The sequence below is a fragment of the Schistocerca piceifrons genome, chromosome 3 (genome assembly GCF_021461385.2).
Source record: "Schistocerca piceifrons isolate TAMUIC-IGC-003096 chromosome 3, iqSchPice1.1, whole genome shotgun sequence".
Lineage (NCBI taxonomy): Eukaryota > Metazoa > Arthropoda > Insecta > Orthoptera > Acrididae > Schistocerca > Schistocerca piceifrons.
The window spans coordinates 904935854-904960366 of NC_060140.1; the positions used below are offsets into that span (position 1 = coordinate 904935854).

Genomic DNA, 24513 nt, shown 5'->3' on the forward strand with positions numbered 1-24513 from the left:
CCCATTCTTAAGTTTCTCCTAAAAAGGTACCCTACCGGGAATTCTATCTTTTTTGAGTCCTCCCGGTTTTTCGACAAGGCTTGATTAAACCGTTCCAGAAACCGTCTGGCTTAAATTTTGGAAACTGCCTGCATAGTCCTGAATTTGTTCCCCATTTTAAGTCGGTTATTGCCTCACTGGTTAACACCACGTTAGAAGAAGTCACTTTTTTGTCTACCTTATCCTGGATAAGTTTGAATTCTTTCCATAAATTATCTGGGCCTTTCTTCGTATCATTAAGTTCCAAAGCTAAATCTGAAGAGACGTTGTTGGGGAATATCCTCTCGGTCACTTTACGGTCTATTAACTCTTCTACTTGTTCCTCCAGATTGCTTATTTTGAAGGTATCTTATGTCAATAGTTTCTCTTTAAAATTCCTTTCCACGGTATCAGCTCGAGTGTTGACACCTGAAATTTGCGATTGGACAAAAGGAATTAGTTTATCCTGTTTTTCAATACCGTACTCTCCTTCAGGGTGTGCAACCTCTGATTTACAATATCGAAGGTAACATTGCATACGCTTTGAAATGATCCTAATTTTTCGACAAGTCCCGTTTCTACATTATTACATTTATCTTCAATGTCAAATTCTAATTTTTTAGTTAAATCTTGAAGTTTTTCATCCTGTTTCTGGTTAAATTCAGTAAATAGTTGATTAACATGACTATTCAAAGAACTAGTAAGTTCACTCTTTAAATCTAACTTCAGATTTTGTACCTATTATTTAAAGATTCAAATTCAGTCTTTAAGAAAATTATGTTTGCTATTTGACTGTTTAAGGTTTCACTTTGATTACTTAAAATTTCACTCTGAGCATCTAATTTACTATTTAATTGGGTATTCACTGACTCTAACTTAAAACTTAAATTCGCACTCAGTTCATCTCTCAATGAAGCATTTTGAGCATTTGACTCTGTTCTCTGCTCATCTAACGCAGCATCTAATCTAGAATGTACTAAATCTATTTCTCTCGTTAGAGCTTCATTCTGAGCATTTAATTTTTCACTTAAATTCGCAATTTGAGCATTTACAGCTGCTGAATCAGCCCTCTGGGCTTTAATTAAATTCACTAATTCAGACAAGTCTTGCATTTCCCTGGTCACTCTAATTGCTGTAACTGGTTCTGCTAGTTGTTGTCCTTGATCCATTTTTTTATTGATCTTAGACCTAGTAATCTAAAGAAAATTCACCCCTGAGCACTATAACTATAATAACAGTTTATCCTTCACCCGTCCCCTCACCTTATACCAAATAATTATTGGTTTTCGCTCACGCGGCGTAGAGTTCTAGCGGCGTTGATGAGCGAGTGCGTAATCAATGCCGTTGGACAGCACTGGCTCCGGCGGCGTCGGACATTGGTTTCAGTGTCGGCGGCGGCGAGCGGACGCGGAGTCAGCGTCGGTGAACAGCTGCTGGTGCAGTAGGCTTCGATGGCTGGTTACTGCGTCGGCGCCGGCGCGATGTACGTGTGTGAAGACTGCTTACCCTCCACACCCGATCTTCGTAGTCGAGAAGTTCAAGTCTTCTATCCAGTTTTCTCCTCTATTACTTTCTCACGTTTTTTACTACGTTGCACTCACAACTTTCTTCCATTTGTTTATTGGACTCAAAACGATTACTGGAAACAATTCTCATATCTTGGTAGGCCTGGTTGCTATGGCTACGTCTAATATCTTCTTTCCGTTTCTGTCTTTAAATTCCCGTTTTCTTCGGGTCCTGTCACGGTCGCCACGTTCAAACGTTTTTTGGTTGACAAGGTATTGGGTTGCAAGTCACACACGTCTCTCAATTCAGTTAACTTGCATGTTGTATGTAGCTGATTCTCTTCTCTGGTTAATCAGCTACGTCGATTTCCCACAAGCTTCTTCTCCAAAGACTATAGCAGATAGCTGGTTAAGGGAATTCATTAAAATACTTCTCTATCCTTGAAATAATTTTGGTACTAGTAAAATCCTTTTCAGTTCAATCACTTTATGTTTTCAACTTTCATAGACAATAACTTCTGCAAGCTAATTTACTCCTTACACGTTAGACTCACTCACACATATTAAAATAGCATACATGTGTCTTGTTTCATTCATAGCCAAGATATGAAGTAATTCAAAAGTATCTAGCCTCAAGCGAGTCCATGAATGTGCATAGCGATCTATCTTCAACTGTTCAATAGTCTTTCTTACAATCACCACAGACACTAACACACCAAAGAATATGACATAATTATTCGTCGAGTTCTCCTCACGTCGTCTGTGGCAGTGGCAGCAAACACTTCTCGTCATCAGTCACTCGCCCCTCTTACAGTCGTCTAATAACAAACTTCCAAGCTGCACATAGAAACAGGTGGATTGGTAGAGACGTTCTTTCTAGAATTTACACCAAAATTCTTGAGGCACTAAAAGTCGTACTAAGTTGTACTAAGTCATAGACAAAATGTATAATGCTGCAATTTGACATTCCTGAATATGTCGTTCCTGGCTTAGGGTGTCTTTGCAATTTATCATAGTTTCTGCAGCATTTGAGACATTTTTGGTATGCTCTTTTTCACTTGTATCTAACCTGTTATGATGTTCTTCAAACACCTGAAGAAGTGTGCATTCTCCAACACTTGACCCTCAATTGCACACTCTTTCTCTGCCTCCATTACATTAATATTACTGTACTCTGTCTTGAGGTTAGCTTTCACTCCCATTTCTGCAAGATTTTTAGCGTCATTTTTGCATCCTTTCTGTTCTGATGAGATACCATATGATGGGCTGCTGTGGGGATATACTTTATTTTGTATCCACTTTGTACACCTGCATTAGTCATGGATGTGTTCACATGTCTCCACTGTTTGAGCGACCGAGTTGACCAGTGTCGGCGATAATCCATTTTATTGACAACCTGCTGTCTTTATTTCAAAGATTTCTTACACTGAAGGTTGGTTCTGACCCTAGCGGTTGTCCCTTCCAGTGTGTCCCTCACTAATTCACATGTTACAACGTCCAGCACATTCAGTAATGTATTTCTGGTCACAGAATTTCAAATTCTGGTCTGTGAATGCCACCACATTTTTACTTTTACTATGGTGATGCTCTAAAATGTTTTTGAAACGAAAAATCCATTCTTTATCATTCCACTTTATTGGATACTTGCATAATAGTCACTTGAGCTGTTCTTCCACCCTAGTTAATGACAATCTTGTGACTTCCTTGTATCTGATGTGGTTTCTTGTATTATTCAGTACTCAACCAAAATATGTAACAGTTATGTTTGTCTACCATCTGCCACAAAATGTCTTTAAAATAATCTGCTGCAGCAGAGGGTTACGTGTATCAGCACGTGGGCAGGACCAGATGAGCAACTGCTTGCAGTCCCCATTTGATGTCATGACAGAGAGAGGATGAAAATTATTCTATGGCACCCAATCTTTCAGTATTGATAAGCTTTGACATTCGAGTACCTGCGCCTCAAAAGATCTGGAGCAATAAGACCATTGAAGATCAGAGCAACATAATACATCACATATCCAGGAGTGGACAGGTTGGAAAAGTCGTACACAAAGTTAGGGCGTATTTCTATCAAGGAGGTGAATCACAGGTTCCTTGTAAAACTATTGGAGTGTGACAGAATGAAAACACCTAACTACACACTCCAGAATGAATTTTATAGTGTTTTACATATGCTTCATGTATATCGTGTTTAGTGACAGATGAAACCAAGAGGGGGGTTGGGGTGGTTAATAACTACCCGGCCCTACATGTCCACAATGAATTCACGTTAATTTTTCAAAACTTAGGCATCATGGTGTCGCACTGGCATCTCATTTTTCATTTCCAACCGTGTTAAATTTAATTTAGAGGGCAAGTACACCACAGAATTGTACTTTCTTTGTTGCACTGTTGGATCTGATGTGGTTGATGGTGCCTGTAGCTCATCCCAATTGTGCAACAAATTCCAAAGACTTTATTTACTATTTGCAAAGCACTTTATTTTTATCACTTTTTGAGATCATATTTAACACAAAAATTAAACTAAAATAAAAAAAATGGAATCATATTATTTTCTTGATCACCTAGTTTTTGACTTTGAAGCAGTCCAAACAATATAATTTATCACAGAATGTGCATTTGACTCAGACTGTGGAGTTTGCCTCACGAGATACTGCCTTCCTGATTCACTTGTTAATCACAGAATCTCTGTTTCTCTGTCTACCTACATCTTCCAGAGAGAAGAATATTTCCTTCTGACTTTTGTAGGAATATCGAGATCACTGATACGGACATTTGTTAGCTGTTCAACTATGTTATCTGTGAACTGAGTTATATTTCAGAGTTTGTTGTAAAAAGGTACTACATTAATTATGCTCAAGTCAGTCAATATTTCTTGGGCTGCTTTTTGGTACAAACCTCAGGGGCTCAGCATTTATTTGCTGGGTATGGGCTTGGTGATCCCAGGGTTCCTGAGCTGGGGCTGGTAAGTGCCACCAGTCCACTGTCACTGTAAGCTCTGGGCTAGCTTCAGTGACTACTGTGCGATGTGACGGTGGAACGTTGTTTGTCACAGCGTATGGGGATCGTGGCTTAACTGCCTAGATCGTGAGGATGGTAAAAAACTCTATTAAAAAAATCCTCAGTTTCAATGTGTGCTGCATGCTGAGGAGATGCTCGGCTTTTGAGGAGGAACATTCACTAGCAGCAGACCACTGGGGAACCTGACACACCTCAATTATATACAGCTTATCCATGCAAGCGGGATCTCCCTCGGTGGGCTTCCTTCCCTACTGCTTGTTGGAACTCCATGAGGCTTAGATCTGGGTTTTCTACTACCAGCAATTCAGGTTGTTTGTTGGTCAATATTAACACCCAAACTCTTAAGAGGCTTCATGTGGCTAATACACCTGGGTCATCTCTGAATGTAAGCGAAAGCATTAACAGTAGTGGACCCCACCCTATGGTAGATAATGATTTGTTGTGATGAAATGTGTAGACAGTTTTTTTGAAAAAAATCTTTTATATCTATAAAGCTCTGGCAGGACTTGGCAGGGCAACTCAAATCTATCAGGAGTCTGCACTGCAGTACTCTACTGTTTGAGACTATAAGAGCTCCCCAGGTAAACAAACTATTGACTGCCAAGCTACTTGGAGACTATCCCATCAACAGTGAGCTGCATACTAGGTTAAATAGTGTTAAAATTGTAACATGCTGGGACGTTATGGATACAAATGAACTGAAATAGGGATGGAAAAGTGACTTGAATGACTAGAGACAATTGAACTAAAGCACTGTAAGTGTTCATTGAAGTGATCAGCAAATTCATTCCTTCTTTTCTCTCTATCTCTCTGTCAGGTAAAAAATAAATTTGAACAAGTCACACTCTATCTTAAGTTCATTTTAGAAGCACTGTATTTGGAAGAGTTTAGAGTTCACGATCTTCAAGAGGTTATTATTCTAAAATTACACAATAAATAGAAAAGATCAAAACGTCTTTAGTACTTTCCACCAGTCTCGCACAACTGTTAAAAGTGAAACCCTACGTTTTTTTCCCCACCAGTACAGTGAATTTTTCCTAGAGTACAATTATAATCAGCGCAAAAGATGTTTGCCTCGGAAGATACCTGGTTTAGCTTTTGGTTGTTCCACAGGAATTAAGGCTGATGGCAGGAGCTCGATGCAGTAACAACATTGGCCCCCAAATCATCTTCCTGACCCGATCTCCCATTGCCTGTAAACCTCTGAAATACTCCTTGGCCTCAATCTGATCTCCCCTGTGATCAGCAGCAATCAGTATTTAACTAATTTATCTTTTGACACTAGGTGCAACAAGGAGCAGGACGTGCAATTGGCAGTATGATCTGACTGCTTTTTATGTCTGTAAATCATCTCAGTTGCCAACATGTGGAGAATCACTGCCTTGAGAAAAAGAAAGTGAAACAAAATGATTCACTTCTTTTTGCAGTAGTGCTAAAAACACCACCTGCTGTACAGGAGAGGGTCACACCACATTTACATTGCCCCCAGTCTCCGGACTTATGCTCCTAGTAAAACATTGCCTCTGCCGCTTTGAGCGGGACATTGTTCCTGAATTGGTTTGCCCTTAGGGTTTACAAGCAATAGGAAATTGTGTGGATACAGTCAGCAACAGCTTCAAAATATTAGCAGGCCTGCTATCAAAAGGTGGACAGCTTGTGCCTATACAAAACTCATGCTCCTCGTGTCTCAGTTCTGCTCTGCTAACCTCGTAGCCAGCATCTCAAACCTGTCGGCATTTCTCAATGTGTCCACTAATTCTACATATGTTCAAGTGCCTCTTTTGCAACTTCAGATGTGTAATGTTTAACTGAAAACTCATTGGGCCATGAGTCTATACAATTGACATCACACCTGTTCTGCAGAAATGTAGATTTATTTTCTGAAGCTTTTCCTGAAAAAGAGAAAATAACAGTGACCGCATGAAAACTTCGTACTACATTAGGTGGTGGTGCACAAGGAGGACTGTCAACAAGCCCGACATAATCATCTAGCATTGCTTGAAAATTTGAATCCACTGTTTGAGCTGATAGTCTTTTGGTTTCAGTGTATCATTTGAAGCTGCTCTGGGAGCTTATATTTTTAAAGTAAGGACTTCTATCTGGTTTCTCAAAGGTGCGAGTGGATCACTACCACTCGCTTTGCCTCCACCCTCCATCTGCAAGCACGTGGTACATATTTTTCCACCAAGGATGACCAGAGTTTCACTTATGATGAAATAAGAAGGCACCTCAGTGGTGAACCCAGGATTCTTGGACACCACAGCAGACTTGTGACTGCAGGTTGTGATGAACCCACAAAATACAGTGGCAACATGAAACTCGAGGCTCAGAGCTGTGGGGAGAGGTCACAGGTTGCAACAGTGCAGCCAGACTTTGCTCGACATGGGTGGCGAAATGTGTGGCCTCAGCAGAGCACCGAGTGAGGCGGCACAGTGGTTAGCACGCTGGACCCACATTCAGCCATCCAGATTTAAGTTTTACATGATTTCTGTAAATCTCTCCAGGCAGGTACCAAATTTTAGGCAGAGGTTGCAAAACAACACTTTAAAACTTTATCTCTATCATTCCATTATCTAGTAATGTGTTGGAGAAATGTACACCTACATATTTCTGTGCAAACTTTTGTTTTGTTTATATTATCATGATGGTTGGTCTTCCACGTGTAAGTGGAAGACAAAATATTTCAGCATTTACAGGGGAAAGTAGTTATTTGAAATTTTGTAAAGTTGTTGTGCCAGGAAACACACAGAAAAAGACAAACATTTTGGTTTATGTATGCCTGATATCAGGAATTACATTTAAGTTATGAAGTACTACTAACTGCATGACATAGAACTATATCATCCGTTTATGATATACAATAAGTTATTGGAAATTGAAGAAAAGCATTGCTGAATCTCCTAACAGGACAAGAGCTTTTCCATAGATGTACTGTTTGCATAGTGTATTTATTACAGACAGGCAATCTGTCATCCTCCTGTATTCAAGCACTCAGTTAGTATTGCAAAAAATCATTCATGAAGCTATCAAATAAGTTGCACCACACAATAACAGTGCAGTTAAAGTGTTTTTAATGTGATTCGAAATGAAGAGTGTCACTGACAATCAGTACATTTTGTTCACCATAGTAAGTAATAGAATTCTTTTGTCTCCAATAATACCATAAAGGAAAACTACCAATGATGGAGTTCATCCCTCATGCAAAACAAAATGACATAATCTGCACACAAACAGAAAATAACCAACACTGTGTGATCTAAAAGTAGCCACTTAATTAAGATTATTTCTTTATTTTGTAGAGTGAGGAATACATGCAGTTCAGTAGCTGTCATTGACTTGTAGCTGAGAAGGAACACGAGCTACTGGTGTAACACAAGCCTATAGGAATGCATTGCCAAAATGGCATCAGAAACTGTTGAAAGGAAAAGCAATCTTTGAACTCCTGGCAGACTTCTAACAGCTGTTATTTTGTGGACAACCCCAAAGTCAATAACTAATTCTTACACCTACAATAATATTCTTCTAAGTGCTGACAAATCTTTGAGCGACAGAAGGAAGCAGTGCTGAAAGACTTCAAAAATGTTCAGCACAGGATGAGGTTGTCCACTCAGGCAGCCACAGAAGTTTTTATAAACTGCAATTCTGTGGTGTATGGAAGCATGTAGTTGACTTGAGTGCAGAGGGCTTAATGCCATCCAGGCCTTGTGAGTCTGCAGTGGAGCACCAACACTTTCCACATATTAGGCTATATGGTGTCAGTGTGCCAAAAATTATGCTTGGCCAGTTGGACTGAGAGTCCAATATGACACCACATGGTCTGTGGTTCATTACAGTTTATCAACAAATTTCAGGAATGTTATTTACTGTTGATAAATAATTTTATTTTTGACAGTGGTTTCAAATAAGATTCTACACAAGTTTTAGAAACAAAAACTAAACTAAACAATGGAAAATCCTGGATGGAACACTTTCAGCCTATTACCTGTAACCTACCTTCCTATATAAAAGCTGCTAACTATTTCGTGCACTGACTCACCACAGTTCCTGTCCCTTTACCACATGGTGCCATACTCATCACTGTTGTTGACACCACCCTTTATGCTAACCATCACTAATGCCCATGGCCTTTTCGCTATTGAACACGACCTTTCCCAATACGTGACGGATTCCAAACTTACTCCATGTGCTCACCCTCAATTACTTCTCCTTTGAAGGAATCACCTGCAAACAAATACAGGGTATGACAGTGTGCCCTGCGTGGCACCATCCTATGCTCACTGATTCACGAGCCATCTTGAGCAATCCATCCTAACCACCCAGAATCCGAAACTCCTCATCTGGTTGAGATTTACTGATGACATCCTCATGATCTGGACTGAGGGTGAGGACATCCTATTGACATTCCTCCAGAACCTCAACAATTTCTCCCTCATTTGCCTCACCTGGTCCTCTTCAATTCAACAAGCCACTTTCCTTAACCTCAAAGATGGTCGCATCAGTACCTCCATCCATATCAGACCTACCACCCACCAGCAATACCTCCACTTCGACAGCTGCTACACGTTCCGTACCGAGAAGTCCCTTCCGTACAGCCTAACCACTCATGGCTGTCCCATCTGTAATAACAAGCTGTCCTTTTTGCAATATACCGAGGGTTTCACTCAGGCCTCCGCAGACTGTAATTATCCTCCCAGCTTTGTTCAGAAACAGATCTACAGTGCCTTATCTCTCCAGTCTCCTTTCCGACCACGGCAAGCATTCCCCACATGACTCAGTGCCACCCAGGACTAGAGCAGTTGAATCACACTCTCCTCCCGTGTTTTGACTATCTCTCACCCTGACTTGAAATTAGGAATGTCCTACCTACTAGTAGCCCCCCTCCCCCCCCCCCCCCCCCTTCCCCACAGTATTCTGCTGCCCTCTGAACTTATACAATATCCTTGTTCATCCCTACACAACCTCTGCTTCCAACACCCTTGCCTCATGGCTCATATCCTGTAGTAGACCTAAAAGCAAGACCTGTGCTATGTATCCTCCAGTCATCACCTACTCCAGTCCAGTCACCTATCCCATCAAAAGAGGGTTATCTAGGAAACTATTTGTGAAATCTACAAACTAAGCTGTAACCACTGAGCTTTGTTCTACATGGGCGTGACAACCAACAAGCTGAACAAGCTGTCCAGTCACCGACAAACTGTGGCCAAGAAACAGGTGGGCTACTCAGTTGCTGAGCATGTTACCCAACACAGAATTCTTCATTTCAATGACCGTTTCACAGCCTGTGCTGTCTGAATCCTTCCTACCAACATCAGCTGTTCTGAGTTGCACAGATGTGAAATCCCTGTGGAATCCTATGTTCCCGTAATCCCCCTGGCCTCAACCTTCATTAGTCCCTATCCTTCACCCACCTTTCCTCGTCCCTGTTCCTACTCCAGTACTATACGACCTTCTATTCCACCATTGCTCCCACTAGTCTCTCTCTCTCTCTCTCTCTCTCTCTCTCTCTCTCTCTCTCTCTCTCTCCCCCTCTCCCCCCCCCTCTCCCCCCCCCTCTCTCCTCTGCTTCTCTCTTTTTTCCGCCTCTACTTCTCTTATTTTTCGACTCTCCCCGTCCTGTTTAACATCCTGACTGCACCTAGCTGCCCTATCCATGTCCCTGCATACTCCTGCAAGCAGCATTTTACAATCATGCAACCCTGGTATCCTTCCGCCTCACCTACCAGATGCTTCTCCCGCCATGTACTGTTGCTCACAGTCTGGCTCCAGCAGCCATAGACATTGGTCATGCTTTGTGTGTGTGTGTGTGTGTGTGTGTGTGTGTGTGTGTGTGTGTGTGTGTGTGTGTGTGTGTGTACATTTTCTTATTCAGAAGAAGACATTTTGGCCAAAAGCTTTCTTATTTGGCAGTCTTTTTGTTGTTTCTGTCTGCGACTCAACATCTCCTCTGTGGAGTGAGTATCAGTCTGTCATTTTCATAATGTTGTCAAAAAGAAAATAAAGTTTCAGGTAAATTTTTTTTTGGAAATATCGCATCTTCTTAATCATACCACAAATCTGTGCACCTCGAAGATGCAATCCAAACTGTGTAATTTATCAGAGGTCGGATACTTGAACTTGATTGGTTTTTCATGTTTCATTTATGATGAGATTATTAGAGCTGAACTTAGAAAGTGGAGTTTTGCTCATGGCATATTACCTGCCTGGTTCAGGGCTAATCACTTCATAACACTTAAAACATCTCCATCTTCCTTGCTTACGTAGATCTTTCAGGTGGTGGAATATTTCCTGCTGTACTTGTGTAGGAATTACAGTATTATTGATACGAATCCCTGTTAAACATTTAACAAGTTTATTTGGGCTAGCTGATGGATACTTTTTTGTTCACAAATTCATAGTAAATATGTGCAGCAATTACTTTGCTCAAGCCAATCAATATTTCTGTGTATTACTTTTTGATACAATTTTACTCCCCATCTCAGAAAAGTAGGCCAGCTCTTCTTTGGATATACAAACTTAGTTAACAGTTTGCGTTTTTTAATACTCTGCTCCACACAGAGGTGATGGTAAATATGTCAAGGAGGAGTAAATCATGTGGTGAAATAATGGCCTCATGTGGCCTAAATGGCTGGAAGCTAATGTCAGTGGCCCTGTGAGACTGTGTTACCTCAATTTCTGCCAAAAAACTTGACCAACAAACTGCAAGGAGGGATTCCTGACTGAAAATGAAGGATAAAAGGTCGTATGGACATGTGTCCAGAAATGCATTGTTGCCATGGTAGATGGTGCTGACGAGTGAAATTTCCTCTGACTACATGCCATGGCTGTAGCCCACAGATGATGATTTTGCAGATTGATGATGCCAGTTCTGGTAAAGATTGCTTTGTTGGTAAGGAGGACTGATGACAGAAATCCCATAATTGTGATGGTCTGGTGCAAACACCATTGACAAAATCCTTCTCGTAGAGGGAAATCCGCTACTGATAGTCCTTGCATTCACTGCAGACGTTAGACATGGTAGTGGTTCTCATGTGGGATGCAGGTAATTGTACTTTGGCTTACACCGTGCTGGCAGGCCACTTGTCTGGAGCTTGTACTGAGGTTTGCCTCAGTATCCTGTAGAACCCAGTTGTCCAAATCTGGTGTATGCACAGTTCGCCACAGCCCTGCATGTTCGTCCGCACCCACAGAGGTTCCCAGAAAGGGCTTGAAATGTGTGATGTGGTTGTTGTCTGTGATGATACCTGTTTTAGTACAGCCGTGCTGCCTCTCAACCGTTTCCATCTGCTTGGCTGTCCACAGACACCATCTTGGCTTGTTCCCAACATGAATACTGGATAGTTCTGCTGCTAACAGTATGCTGAGTCAATCACACATCCTGCAGCACAGGAGGACAATGTGCATGTGGTCAGAGGAACTTTCATGTGTCAGTGCCACCTACTGTGGCACTATGTCTTTCCAGACACACAGCATGAATGGAAATTTATTTTCAGTCCGTTTGTGGTGTTTAAGTTGTTAAAGTAACCAATGCCCAGACTTTCCTTCAATGGACATTTAAGTGTGATGTACACTGCTGGCCATTAAAATTATAATACCATGAAAGGGACCTGCAGCAAACATCTAATTGGCATGGAGTTTACTATCTGCTCATATATGCAAATCATTACCATTTCAGCACAACCTCAAAAAGTAGTCTGGAGTAATGCTGTCTTCATTCTGCATACAAGTAAAGAAAACACAGTGAGTTTATCATTCAGAAATCCCATTTGAATATCGGTTGTTTGTTAGACGGTTGTGTTATCCTTCATGTCATGTCGAGAAAAGCCCACCAGTACTCGTTGGAATTTGACAGCTGCCTAGTCAGACTGGTTTATGTTTCCATAGTATTGCTGCTGCCATTGGTCTGGATTCCACAACTATGGCATTCACGAGTTGAGCAGAGTCATACTCAATACCAAGCAGGACCTCAACAACCGGAAGTGACTTGAGTCCGAAAGGACAACATATTGTTCACTCTGCTGTGTGGTGTTGTACAACCCTGTCCTGTACCTTGTGTCAGGAAATGGTCTCGTTTATAGCAAGTCGCATATCCACAGGGACCGTACGATGACGTCTGGAACATCAGAGACTGTCAGCACAGTGACTGTTGTGGCTTCCCTTAAAATGGCAAGAGAAAGATGCATGCAGGTAGTGGGACATCCAGTGACAATAGTGAGCACGAGGGTGGCACCACGTCATCTTTTCAGACTACTCCCAGTTCTGTGTACAGCGTCATGATGAAAATATCCAAATATGGATGCTCCAAGGAGTATGAAAATTAGCAGATTGTGTTAGTCATCACCATACAGGCCCAGCACCTGATACGATGGTAAAGAGTGTGGCTGGTCCACAACATGATCACCTTGCTAAATGTGAGTGAGCAAAGAAAAAAATGTAGTCCGCATGCTAACTCGCAACATTGTCCGAAGCAGTTATATGGCTGCAGATGCACACTGAGAATGCTGGTTAGCCTGCCGGTCAGTTCAGTGCAGCAGGAATATTGCCAGCAGTGTGTTGTGTGCATGCCAACTACTGTGTAGTCTTTCTCAAACAATTTTACAGTAACTGCTGTAACATTTACATGACTACCCTGCAGTTCACTCTTGAGTTACTGGTAGAGGGTTCATTGAACCACCTTCGGACTATTTCTCTACCATTCGAAACAGTGTGCAGGAAAAATGAAAATTCAAATGTGATCTCCGATTTCTCTTATTTATTACAATGATCACTTCTCCCTATGTAGATTAGCATCCACAAAATATATTCTCATTTGGAGGAAATAGTTTACTATTAAAATTTCATAACAAGATCTTTCCGCAATGAAAAATGCCTTTGTTCTAGTGATTGCCATCCCAACACTTGCACCACATCCAAGACACCGTCTCGCCTATTTCAAGGTAATACAAAACGAACTACCCTTCTTTGAACTTTGTCAGTGCCCTCTGTCAATACTATCTGGTACATATGGCATACCCTGCAGCAATAATTCAGAAGAGGGCGGACAAGTGTAGTGTAGACAGCCTCTTTAGTAAACCTGTTTCTTCTTTTAAATGCTGTGCCAATTAACACAGTCTTTGGCTTGCCATCCCTTCAATGTTACTGAGTGGGGTAGTACACTGGATTCGCATTCAGGAGGACAATGGCTCAAATCCACATCCAGCCATCCAGATTTAGGTTTATCATAATTTTCCTAAATCGCTTCAGATAAATGCTGGGATGGTTCCTTTTCTTTCTAAACTTGTGCTATGTGTCAGTAGATAATTTTCGTTGAATATAATATATATTCCAAAAATCCTACTACAAGTCGACACCAGTGATATGGGTCTGCAATTCAGTGGATTGCTCATACTTCCATTCTTGTGTATTAGTATGACCTGTGTAACTTTTCAGTCTTTAGGCATGGATCTTTCGTCAAGTGAGCTGTTGTATAAGACTGCTATGTATGGAGTTGTTATATCACCGTACACTTGCAGGAACCTAACTGGTTTACAGTCTAGACTAGGGGGCTTGCCTTTATTAAGTGATTTAAGCTGCTTCACTGCACCAAGTTTATCCACCTCTCAGTTACTCATTTTGGCAGCTGCTATTGATTCAAATTCTGGAATATTTTCTTTGTCTTCTTTGCTGAAGGAATTTCAGAAAACCATATTTAGTAACTCCACTTTAGTGCTCCTGTCATCAGTAATATTACCATTGGTTTCGCATGTTCAGGGTATTGGTTGTGTGTTGCCACTGGTGTATTTTATATCTGACCACAATCTGTTTGGATTTTCTGCCAGATATCAAGACAGAGCTCACATTGAAGTAAGCACTAAGTTTCGAGTTTCAGTAAAACATCACCAGTCTTGGAGATTGGTAAAGAAATTGATTCTTTTGTTACTTGCAGCCTTGTATGTCAGCGTTATGTCCTTTTTTAACAATAAGAAATATACAAATTTTAGAAAAAAATAATTTTGGTACTACCATTTACAAAAACAGGGTGTTACAAAAAGGTACGGCCAAACTTTCAGGAAACATTCCTCACACACAAAGAAAGAAAATATGTCATGTGGACATGTGTCTGGAAACGCTTACTTTCCATGTTAGAGCTCATTTTATTACTTCTCTTCAAATTACATTAATCGTGGAATGGAAACACACAGCAACAGAATGTACCAGCGTGACTTCTAACACTTGTTGGATGAACCATTCGCAGAAGTGTACCTGTGGAGGCCAATCAGCCTGCACACGCTGTACATGGTACGGAAACAACTGGTTCTCCCGTAGCACTCTCCATTCAGTGACGTGGTCAGCGTTACCTTGTGCAGCAGCAACTTCTCTGACGCTGACGTTAGGGTTATCGTCAACTGCACGAAGAATTGCCTCATCCATTGCAGGTGTCCTCATCGTTCTAGGTCTTCCTCAGTTGCGAGTCGTAGGCTGGAATATTCCGTGCTCCCTAAGACGCCGATCAATTGCTTCGAACGTCTTCCTGTCGGGACACCTTCGTTCTGGAAATCTGTCTCGATACAAACGCACCGCACCATGGCTATTGCCCCGTGCTAATCCATACATCAAACAGTCATCTGCCAAGTCCGCATTTGTAAACATTGCACTGACTGCAAAACCACGTTCGTGATGAACACTAACCTGTTGATACTACGTACTGATGTACTTGATGCTAGTACTGTAGGGCAATGAGTCGCATGTCAACACAAGCACCGAAGTCAACATTACCTTCCTTCAATTGGGCCCACTGGCGGTGAATCGAGGAAGTACAGTACATACTGACGAAACTAAAATGAGCTCTGACATGGAAAGTAAGCGTTTCCGGACACATGTCCACATAACATCTTTTCTTTATTTGTGTGTGAGGAATGTTTCCTGAAAGTTTGGCCGTACTTTTTTGTAACACCCTGTATAGCAACACTGAAATTATGTTGGTTTGTGTGTTAGTATGTCTTTAAAATGGTGTTGAAGCTTACAAGTTTTTTAACTCTTTGCATTTTAAACAATTGGCCATTATGTTGGCAGTATTTTCCAGAAATTTCTGTTTCAAAATTCTGTGTACTTTTTACATAAATTGTATTACATAAACAAACTTCTGCATTCCTGGATTTTAAGCTGTTGAATTGACTGAACATAAACAAGTTTACATGGGTTTCACTTTGTTGTTGTTGTTGTTGTTGTTATGGTCTTTAGTCCTGAGACTGGTTTGATGCAGCTCTCCATGCTACTATATCTTGTGCAAGCTTTTTCATCTCCCAGTACCTACTGCAACCTACATCCTTCTGAATCTGCTTAGTGTATTCATCTCTTGGTCTCCCTCTGCGATTTTTACCCTCCACGCTGCCCTCCAATACTAAATTGGTGATCCCTTGATGCCTCAGAACATGTCCTACCAACCGAGCCCTTCTTCTGGTCAAGTTGTGCCACAAACTTCTCTTCTCCCCAATCCTATTCAATACTTCCTCATTAGTTATGTGATCTCTTCCATCTAATCTTCAGCATTCTTCTGTAGCACCACATTTCGAAAGCTTCTATTCTCTTCTTGTCCAAACTATTTATCGTCCATGTTTCACTTCCATACATGGCTACACTCCATACGAATACTTTCAGAAATGACTTCCTGACACTTAAATCAATACTGGATGTTAACAAATTTCTCTTCTTCAGAAACGCTTTCCTTGCCATTGCCAGTCTACATTTTATATCCTCTCTACTTCGACCATCATCAGTTATTTTGCTCCCCAAATAGCAAAACTCCTTTACTACTTTAAGTGCCTCGTTTCCTAATCTAATTCCCTCTGCATCACCCGACTTAATTAGACTACATTCCATTATCCTTGTTTTGCTTTTGTTGATGTTCATCTTATATCCTCCTTTCAAGACATTGTCCATTCCATTCAACTGCTCTTCCAAGTCCTTTGCTGTCTCTGACAGAATTACAATGTCATCGGCGAACCTCAAAGTTTTTATTTCTTCTCCATGAATTTTAATACCTACTCCGAATTTTTCTTTTGTTTCCTTTACTGCTTGCTCAATATACAAATTGAACAACATCGGGGAGAGGCTACAACCCTGTCTTACTCCCTTCCCAACCACTGCTTCCCTTTCATGTCCCTTGACTCTTATAACTGCCATCTGGTTTCTGTACAAATTGTAAATAGCCTTTCGCTCCCTGTATTTTACCCCTGCCACCTTTAGAATGTGAAAGAGAGTATTCCAGTCAACATTGTCAAAAGCTTTCTCTAAGTCTACAAATGCTAGAAACGTAGGTTTACCTTTCCTTAATCTTTCTTCTAAGATAAGTCGTAAGGTCAGTATTGCCTCACGTGTTCCAGTGTTTCTACGGAACCCAAACGGATCTTCCCCGAGGTTGGCTTCTACTAGTTCTTCCATTCGTCTGTAAAGAATTTGTGTTAGTATTTTGCAGCCGTGACTTATTAAACTGATAGTTCGGTAATTTTCACATCTGTCAACACCTGCTTTCTTTGGGATTGGAATTATTATATTCTTCTTGAAGTCTGAAGGTATTTTGCCTGTTTCATACATCTTGCTCACCAGATGGTAGAGTTTTGTCAGGACTGGCTCCCCCAAGGCCGTCAGTAGTTCCAATGGAATATTGTCTACTCCGGGGGCCTTGTTTCAACTCAGGTCTTTCAGTGCTCTGTCAAACTCTTCACACAGTATCATATCTTCCATTTCATCTTCATCTACATCCTCTTCCATTTCCATAATATTGTCCTCAAGTACATCGCCCTTGTATAGACCCTCTATATACTCCTTCCACCTTTCTGCTTTCCCTTCTTTGCTTAGAACTGGGTTTCCATCTGAGCTCTTGATATTCATACAAGTCGTTCTCTTATCTCAAAAGGTCTCTTTAATTTTCCTGTATGCAGTATCTATCTTACCCCTAGTGAGATAGGCCTCTACATCCTTACGTTTGTCCTCTAGCCATCCCTGCTTAGCCATTTTGCACTTCCTGTCGATCTCATTTTTGAGACGTTTGTATTCCTTTTTGCCTGCTTCATTTACTGCATTTTTACATTTTCTCCTTTCATCAATTAAATTCAATATTTCTTCTGTTACCCAAGGATTTCTACTAGCCCTCGTCTTTTTACCTACTTGATCCTCTGCTGCCTTCACTACTTCATCCCTCAAAGCTACCCATTCTTCTTCTACTGTATTTATTTCCCCCATTCCTGTCAATTGCTCCCTTATGCTCTCCCTGAATCTCTGTACAACCTCTGGTTCTTTTAGTTTATCCAGGTCCCATCTCCTTAAATTCCCACCTTTTTGCAGTTTCTTGTTTTAATCTACAGGTCATAACCAATAGATTGTGGTCAGAGTCCACATCTGCCCCTGGAAATGTCTTACAATTTAAAACCTGGTTCCTAAATCTCTGTCTCACCATTATATAATCTATCTGATACCTTTTAGTATCTCCGGGGTTCTCCCATGTATACAACCTTCTTTCATGATTATGTTGTGCTCTGTGCAAAATTCTACCAGGCGGCTTCCTCTTTCATTTCTTAGCCCCAATCCATATTCACCTACTATGTTTCCTTCTCTCCCTTTTCCTACACTTGAATTCCAGTCACCCATGACTATTAAATTTTCATCTCCCTTCACAATCTGAATAATTTCTTTTATTTCATCATACATTTCTTCAATTTCTTCGTCATCTGCAGAGCTAGTTGGCATATAAACTTGTACTACTGTAGTAGGTGTGGGCTTCGTATCTATCTTGGCCACAATAATGCGTTCACTATGCTGTTTGTAGTAGCTTACCCGCATTCCTATTTTCCTATTCATTATTAAACCTACTCCTGCATTACCCCTATTTGATTTTGTGTTTATAACCCTGTGGTCACCTGACCAGAAGTCTTGTTCCTCCTGCCACCGAACTTCACTAATTCCCACTATATCTAACTTCAACCTACCCATTTCCCTTTTTAAATTTTCTAACCTACCTGCCCGATTAAGGGATCTGACATTCCACGCTCCGATCCGTAGAACGCCAGTTTTCTTTCTCCTGATAACGACATCCTCTTGAGTAGTCCCCGCCCGCAGATCCGAATGGGGGACTATTTTACCTCCGGAATATTTTACCCAAGAGGACGCCATCATCATGTAATCATACAGTAAAGCTGCATGCCCTCGAGAAAAATTACGGCCTTAGTTTCCCGTTGCTTTCAGCCATTCGCAGTACCAGCACAGCAAGTCCGTTTTGGTTATTGTTACAAGGCCAGATCAGTCAATCATCCAGACTGTTGCCCTTGCAACTACTGAAAAGGCTGCTGCCCCTCTTCAGGAACCACACGTTTGTCTGGCCTCTCAACAGATACCCCCCCGTTGTGGTTGCACCTACGGTACGGCTATCTGTATCGCTGAGGCATGCAAGCCTCCCCACCAACGGCAAGGTCCATGGTTCATAATTTTATCAAACAAATGAGATGATGAACTTGGTCTCCTCAGGCCATTAAGTTAACTTCAAATGATTTAAATAATGATTAAAATACGTGAAAGCAAAAAATATAATCATAAGTATAGAACAACATACTAAAAATTATCATGTACTTCACTAGGAATGTGTTATCATCTACTTTTATATGAATTTTATACAACAAGGGTAAATCAAAAATAAATGAGATTTCTGTTTCTAGAGTGCCTACTGTGGGAGGAGTGAGCCTGCACTTCTCATTCTTGGGAGGGGCCATTAGGAATTCCACATTCCCACTCAGTGAAGTTCATAATGTCAGAACAGCAGATACGCCACTGCACTGCACAATGCATAATTATAAAATTTCTTGCTTGTCAAGGAGTTCAAGTGACAGAAATTTTTCAGCAATTGACTGCACAGTTCATGAACCAAACATTTTCAAGGATTTGTATTTGCATGACATAAAGAATTCAAGAAGGATGAGAATGAGTAGAAGATTAGGAACATGTTTGCTGCCCTCAGACCGACGTTATGGATGAAAACATTCACACAGAACGAGTCATCCTCAAAGAAAATTGACAGTTGAATGTATCTGAAATCGCAGAACAGGTCGGAATACGTTATGGGAACTGTCAAGCAATGATCAGAAACGAGCTAAAGTTCCATAAAGTGTATGTCAGATATGTCCCACACTATTCGACCACAGAACAGAAACTGAGATTTTTGGAGGTCTGACGGAGGCTTTCAGCAGTGATTGTGAAAGAAGGTGATCCATCTTTTAGTTGGTTCATCACCTGTGATGAAATGTGGGTCCACCACTACACTCTTGAGCTATAACAAGCCAGTGTGGTGTGGCAAAGGAAAGGGGAGACAGCCCTAGTGAAAGCCAAGACCTGGCTGTCAAATAGCAAGGTTCTTTCAACTATTTTCTTTGACCAGTGAGGCATTTTGATTGTTGTACATGAGCAATGCACTATCAGTGCTGCTTACCACTGTGAGCTATTGAACCAGGTGAGGGCTGCATATCATTGCAAAAGACAAGACCAACTGATTAGAGAGACCGTCCTCCCCCATGACAATGCAAGGCACCATGCTGCAACTCTAATGATCTCAAAACGTGAAGAAATGCTCTCCACTGAAATTGATCATCCTCCCTAAGCCCATGTCTATTGCGCTGCAACTTTCATTTGATTGATTCGCTTAGAGAAACTGTAGGAGGCCAACAATTTGAAGATACGAAGGCATGGAGCAGTTCATGCGCAGTTGGATCCTGACACAGCCAACTTCAGTCTACGATGCTGGTATAAAACATCCTACCTTCTCACTGGATAAAATGTATTTCTAATGGAGAAAACTCTGCAGAAAAATAAATTATATTTGCCTTATATTTTACAGTATATTTTTAAATAAAATCCTATTTATATTTGATTTACCCCCATAATATGCTCAACTATTAGCTAAAATTATTTTTAAAGGCTAACCTGTGAGTTATAAGTCTGTTGGTAGAAAAGATACTATAAACATGTTAGAAAGCAGTTTCAATGAATAATCTAGAAATAACATAATGCCTTCGTGTTGCAGTTGGTACATAACTGTTATGGAAGGAAAGTGCCAAGTTAGATATGTTTTTGCTGTACTATATCAGCTATTATTTTAGCTGTCCTGTGTTTCAGTACTACACATTCTTGTTTTAGGTGCTGTGGCCGAGTACACCTGCACCTTAACCTAGGAAGTAGATATATAACCTGAAGGCCCTTATGTATTCCACCAAATGAAAGACTGCAATTCCATTTCAGCTCAGTATTCCAATAAAGGTAAGAGCTTAGACTGAAAAAAAATAGTTATTGCATTTATCATTACATATTAAGTATTTGCTTGCACTCAGTGCAAGCTTCTTATAGTAAAAGAATTGTCTGGGAACAAATTCTAAAAAGTTTATGTATATTATTGTGTGTTTGTAAATTGAATATGTTTCAAACCAATATAATATATCTGTCCATAAGATTTATAACAATTGTATTTGTTTTTCATAATTATTGTAAGGTAAGTGGTTTCACCAGTTTCTTATCAAAGCTTGACTAGAAAAGTAGAGAAAGAGATAATAGAGGAAGAGGAAGAAGAGGTTGAATGGTAAAGAAAATATTGCAGTCCTTGGCAGCTACAGTTGGGTATTAAATATACTTAAGAGCGTTAAGAAATTTTGTTTTTGAAGTTACTTAAAGTCCCACACTCAGTATATGAGCATAGGGGGGCAGATGCACCACCACTCATGGCAATGTTCAGGAGAGGTGGTTTGCCATTGCCTTCCACTGATCTGATGGATGAAAGGAAGGGAGAGGGTGAAATTAACATCCCTGCCCAATGGATGGATCATCAGCAACAATGTCATATGCTCTCACTTCATGAGACACTGTGGATAGATCTGGAATTTAATCCAGGACATTGGCACACTGGTGATCAGGAGCTTAACATCACCATCTTCCTTTTCCTTGCTGGCTAACTTCTGGCAGCGAAAATTTTATCCACCACCAAGATTCAAACATACAAAGTTCCAAGTCGAGCACCACCACAGAAGAAACCATTGGTGCCCTCGGTTACGGAGGCAGGTTTAGAAAATTACACGCGATGCTAATTACATCCCTACATAGCACTCATCAAACTTCAGGTGAACCTAAAATTTAAGGGAAAAATATGATTCTTTTTTAATTCCCTGCAAATTTCAGAAATATTTCTTCTGACTCCTTGTGACAGTACAACAGGCTGTAAATGAAAAGGGAAGACCTTCTCTCCAATTTTAGTGAAGTACATAGCACTGACATTTGACATATGTTTATCAGAATGAGGGATAAGGAGGTATCATATACTGTGTTGTTCTATTAATGTAAATCTTCCATTGATTATATAATGTTCTTTTTCATGTAAATAATAATAATAATCCACCGAAATCCACTAAAGTCTGCCTGGTATCCAGCGGTTAGGGGTCAGCGTCTGTTCGCCTAGATGGTGCGGCTGCAGCAACCTTCTTGATCTCAACAATCAAGTCGTATTCCTCGTGATCTTTCCTCGGAAGGACCACCACCAAGTTAGTTTTCAACTTGAAAACCAAACATGATGATAACACAAGGAATGAATCCACTACCCCGGGCACCAGTCGCAAGGCTGGCTTTACCTGGTCATCGGATTCCGGGGGACCAGGAGCATCATGTTACGCCTAAGGTTGAGAACCAGACGACGTCCAAATTATTACACACAAAACAAAGATACTTCATCGGTACACTTAATACTAATACTCTTTTCAAACTGGGCAAGATCAAACAACTTACAGACGTGCTGCAAAAATTCCAGATCAAAATCCTTGTAATCCAGGAAACACGATTTACGGACGAAAACCATTTTGATACAGACAACTACAGGATCTACAAAGGAAAACCAGCAGTTAAAACTAATGAGAAAGGACTCAAACAGTTTGGCACAGCATTTGCAGTCCACAAATCTATCAGTGACTCTGTCATTGACTTCCAGTCTGCCTCAGAATGTATGTCAACGCTCTCCGTCAAATTGGCCAACAAAGCATATACCTTGATCAACGCACACGCACCCACAAATAACTATAACAAGAAGAACCGCCAGAAAGTGGATGACTTCTGAAATGACCTTGAAGAGACGACAAACAAAATTGCCAAACACCATGTAATAATCTTGTTAGGCGACTTTAACGCACAATTAGGTAAAGAGAAAAAATACAGGAAAATCACCGGAATCCATACAGCTCACAAGAGAACTAACAAGAATGGGGAAAGATTGATAAGCTTTTGCAAAAATTTCGGCCTCGTCATTATGTCAACACAATTCAAAAAACCCAACAAGAAACTGTATACTTGGAAGTCGCCCAACACAATGTTGGGTGAATTCCAGGTAGACCATGTGGCCATCTCCAAGAGTAACACAGCAGAAATTCTGAATGTGAAAACGAAAAGAGGATTTTTTGACTCAGACCACCATCTTCTACAGATAAAGACCAGATTACAACCCAATAGAAAAAAGCCAAAATTAACAAAGTGCTGAGACCAGACCTCGAATACATAAAACTCAACAAGGAAAACATCTTACAGGAAATTAGTCAGACAAACACCACAAACTGGACAGAACTTGTCGACGTCCTCAAATCCACAATGAAATTGGGTCAACCCCCGAGAAGGAGAAAACACAGGTGGTAGATTATAATATGTGACCAAGCAATAGAAGAAAGGACCAATGCCTGGAAAAACTTCAATAGTCACGAAACATCAGAAAATGGCAACAATTTCTAGTAATCCGAAAACAAACATCGAAAACTATTCAGAGGGAAAAAAGAAATTATGACAAACGGCGACTAGATGAGAGAGAACAAGACTTTAAGAAGAACAACACCAGGAATTTTTATAAGACGTTTAAAGAACATATTGCAGGATACCAGCCACCCAATCTTTGCATCAAGAAACCGGATGGTTCACTAGAAACTAACACGAAGAATAACTGCCAAATCCTCGCAGACTATTTCAACAAACTTCTCAACTGCGAAAGACCTACAGAGGACATTCACTACGAGACGTCTACACCAAATCCTGACGCTAAACCGCCAACCATCAACGAAATAGTAGAAATTATCAAGACACTGAAAAACAATAGAGCCCCAGGAGAAGATGGAATTATTGCAGAACTATGGAAACTAGATGATGAAAGATTAACAGGAAAAATTCACAAAATCATATTAAACATTTAGGAAACAGAACATATCCCATCTGAATGGCAATGCGCACTCATCCATCCACTCCACAAAAAAGGGGACAAAACTGAACCAAATAATTACAGGGATATCTCACTCGTGCCGGTCACATATAAAATCCTATCAAAAGTTCTTATGAATAGATTAGAAGAACAAGCTGACCCACAAATAGGAGAAAACCAGGCTGGTTTTCGCAAGGGACGATCATGCATAGAACAGATCTGGAATCTGAAATGATTCTCCAGATGAGAAACACCCGAAACACAGTGTTCACTATTGTAGATTTTAAAAAAGCCTACGACTCAATAGACAGAGAAGCGCTCTGCAACACGCTGGAAGAATTCATCATTGACAGAAAGACAAGAGCAATCATTCGGCAAACATTAACTGACACAGTCTCCAAGGTTAAATTTATGGGGGATATCTCGGAACCATTTGTAATCCAAACTGGAGTTCGACAGGGTGACGGACTTTCACCATTACTCTTTAATATCATTCTTGAAAAAATCATCAGGACATGGGAAAAAGAAGTCAAAGGAATCCAAATTGGCATTAGAAAAGATAATAGATTCAATGTGAAGTGTTTAGCTTTCGCAGATGACCTTGCAATCCTCACAAATAATAGAAAAGAAGCCACTAACGCCATAGAGAAGTTACACAGAATTGCACAAAGAACTGGCCTGCAAATCTCATATGAGAAAAGCCAGTACATAGAAAGAGTGCCACAAGACAAATTGCCT

At 40.6% G+C, this 24513-nt stretch overlaps 1 protein-coding gene across 1 annotated transcript in view; it reads left to right on the forward strand.

Annotated features, from left to right (window-relative positions):
* The window catches only part of LOC124787964 (zinc finger protein 672-like), a 158722-nt gene that overhangs the window by 93528 nt on the left and 40681 nt on the right, over window positions 1-24513 (forward strand). Inside the window, exon 2 of the mRNA XM_047254971.1 lies at window positions 20703-20822. The gene's annotated coding sequence lies outside the window, so the exon portion shown is untranslated. The remainder of the gene's footprint in view (window positions 1-20702; window positions 20823-24513) is intronic.